The sequence below is a fragment of the Leptonychotes weddellii genome, chromosome X (assembly GCF_054177405.1).
Source record: "Leptonychotes weddellii isolate Sample4059 chromosome X, ASM5417740v2, whole genome shotgun sequence".
Taxonomy (NCBI): domain Eukaryota; kingdom Metazoa; phylum Chordata; class Mammalia; order Carnivora; family Phocidae; genus Leptonychotes; species Leptonychotes weddellii.
This window is the reverse complement of record NC_138385.1, coordinates 44,156,933-44,160,381: the sequence shown is the minus strand read 5'-3', so window position 1 is coordinate 44,160,381 and position 3,449 is coordinate 44,156,933. Positions and strand designations below refer to the sequence as shown.

Below are 3,449 nucleotides of genomic sequence, written 5' to 3'. Positions count from 1 at the left end.
ATGCAACTGATGAACCACTAACTTCTATCCATGAAACTAATAATACAGCATATGCTAACTAAATTGAATTTAAATAAAAAATTTTAAAAAATTAAAAATTTGAAATTGGTCATGTATTCATATACAATTGACTATTGATTCAAATCTATGTTAGTCAAATTTTGCATAATTTATGTACATTTTTGCAAATTCTTTGTTTTGCCTTTTTTTTTTAATTCTTGGTTAACAAAGCCTTAAGTAAAAAAATCACATGAATTCTTCCATACCAATAAATTGTAAAATCAAAAAAATGGGACTATGTAAAAGTCAAAAGCTTCTGCACAACAAAAGAAACAATTAAAAATAAAACAATAAGACAACCTTCAGAATGGGATAAATTTTTGCAATCCATATAAAGAACTCATACAACCTAACAAAAAACAAACAATCCAATTTAAAAAATGGGCAGAAGAACTAAGTAGACATTTTTCCAAGAAGGACATAAAAATGACCAACAGGTACATGAAAAGTTGTTCAATATCACTAATCATCAGGGAAATGCAAATCAAAACTACAGTGAGACCTTGCAGTCACCCACCACCCTGGAACTGTCTGCACCACCCAGCCATGGACAACCCCACCTTGTTGTTTGACACTCCCCTGGGTGGTGAGCCTTTGGGCTGCATCTCCTTTGAGCTATTTGCAGACAAAGTTCCAAAGACAGCAGAAAACATTCATGCTCTGACCACTGGGGAGAAAGGATTTGGTTATAAACGTTCCTGCTTTCACAGAGTTATTTCAGGATTTATGTGCCAGGGTGTGACTTCACACACCCTAATGGCACTGGCAGTAAGTCCATATGTGGGGAGAAATTTTATGATGAGAATTTGATCCTGAAGCAAATGAGTCCTGGCATCTTGTCCATGGCAAATGCTGGACCCAATACAAATGGTTTCCAGTTTTTCATCTGCACTGCCAAGACTGAGTGGTTGGATGGGAAGCATGTGATCTTGGCAAGGTGAAAGAAGGCATGAATATTGTGGAAGCCATGGAGTGCATTGAGACCACAAATGGCAAGACTAGCAAGATCACCATTGCTCACTGTGGACAAATATAATAAATTTGACTTGGTGTTTTACCTTAACTACCAGACCATTCCTTCCGGAGCTCAGGTGAGCCCTCCTTCACCCCCATCTGCTTGAAATATCCTATAATCTTTGTGCTTTCACTGCAGTCCTTTGGATTCCATATTTTATTTATTCCTGTCCAAGTCTAGCTGGATTGCAGAGTTAAATTTATGATTATGAAATTAAAACTAAACAACAAAACAATCAACAACAACAAAAAAATCAAAACCATGATGAGATATCACCTCATACCTGTTAGAATAGCTATTATCAAGAATAGAAGGGACAACAGGTACAAGCGAGGATGTGGTTAATAAAAGAACATTTATACATTGTTGGTGGGAATGTAAATGTGTTCAATCACTATGGAAAGCAATATGGAATCTCCTCAAAAAATTAAAAATAGATCTACCATATGATCCAGCAATTCCACTTCCTGATATATACCCAAAGAAATGAAAACAGGATTTTGACATGATATATTCATTCCTATGTTTACTGCAGCACTATTCACAATAGCCAAGATATGGAAATAACCCAAATGCCCATCAATGAATGAATGAATAAAAACGATGTGATACATATACATAGAGGAATATTATTCAGCCATGAGAAAGGAGGGTATCCTACCATTTGCAACAACATGGATGGACCCTGAGCACATTATGTCAAGCATGATAAATCAAGAAAGACAAATACTGTATAATATGACTTATATGTGAAATCTAAAAAAGCCAAACCAAAAAACCAACCAACCAACCAAACAAACAAACAAAAAACCAGAGAGTAAAATGGTGGTTACCAAGAGTTGGGAAGGGGGGATTGATGTTATCTAAGGGTACAAACTTGTAATAAGTAGTAAATAAGCCATAGAGATCTTTGGACAGTATAATGAATATAGACAATAATACTGTACTATGATTATGCAATGTGATAAATGTCACTATAATGACAATTATATATAACTAATATATAATAAATATAAAATATATATTTTATATATTACAATATATAAATGTATCAAAGTAACATGTTATATACCTTAAACTTACACAATGTTACATGTCAAAGTTGTTCAACAACAACAAAAGAAATGGTAATCTACTAAATGTTATAATGCTACATAACTTGCAGTCATTGTTAACTATTAATTAATAGGGAATCTGAGTCATTAGAGTGACCCCCTTGTGGACTTGTCTTGATATAAGGTTTAAGTTAAAACACAAGTTTGTCCAATAAGAGAATATTTTTCTTTGCCTCTAGACAAGAATCACCCTGTGTTCTTGGCCTGAAATCTCACCTGAAAAACCCCTGAGGAGTGTGCCCCAGGAACATGACCTAATGCCCATGGGCTCTAAAGATATACCAATTCCTCACCAACAAAATAGGTCCTTTTATAAGGGTAGAGTTCAAAATTAAATCACAACAACCCTAACATACCTTCACATAGTCATGTGGTTTGTGACTCCATAATATACACAGTTTTCCATATCAATTCTCTGGAAACTGAAATATTTATCCATGTAATTATACAACTTTAAAAAGAAACATAACAAAGGCAACTGACTTACTGCTAGAAATTCTTAAATATTTCAGGAGTTACCAATTTCAACATTCACTGAATAAGGCACCCTGAAGCAGGTAGCAAAATTATCCCTTAATTTTCCTTTCTCTCCTTAATAGCAAAATCAGTGCGTATCCTTATACACAAAGCTATTTTGAGTCAATAAAAGTTAATTGTAAAGTATCACATGAGTATATATCATAAAATCAGTCATCTATTCAATAGTCATTTCTGTCCTGTTTTTATAAAAATAAGCCACTATTTTTATATTTTAATTCATAAGAATCCTAGGGACATATTTCATTAAGAATAAAAGGCAAGCTGGGAGGCAAGATGGTGGAAGAGTAAGGGACCTCATTTCATCTGGTCTCTTGAATTTAGCTAGATAACTATTGAATCATTCTGAACACCCATGATTTCAACCTGAGATGTAAGAAAAGAATATCCACAAGTAGAAAAGCAACCACTTTCTGCAAGGTAGGAGGTGAGGAGAAGAGAATCCAAGGGGATATATCAAAAGATAAGTGGTGGGGAGAAGGAGCCTCAGTAATCTGGCTAGTGGAAAGAGATATAGCCCAGGAGGGCAAAATCAGAACCCTTAGAAATATGCTCCAGTGAGAAACATCCCTGCCTGAAAGGTGCTCAGGTGGTGAAAAAGGACAGAATTCTAGGTGGGACAGTGTGGTCTCAGGATTCTCTGAGTCACAGAAAAATGGGTGTGCCTGAGCCGGTAGAATTCCCAAGCATTGGAAGAGGGAAACTGGTTCAGTCAGTGAGCC

The 3,449-nt window shown here is 35.3% G+C and overlaps 1 pseudogene; it reads left to right on the top strand.

The window, feature by feature from the left end:
* Positions 1 to 606: 606 nt before the first annotated feature.
* On the top strand, positions 607 to 1,096 carry LOC115940302 (peptidyl-prolyl cis-trans isomerase A pseudogene; annotated as a pseudogene).
* Positions 1,097 to 3,449: the final 2,353 nt, after the last annotated feature.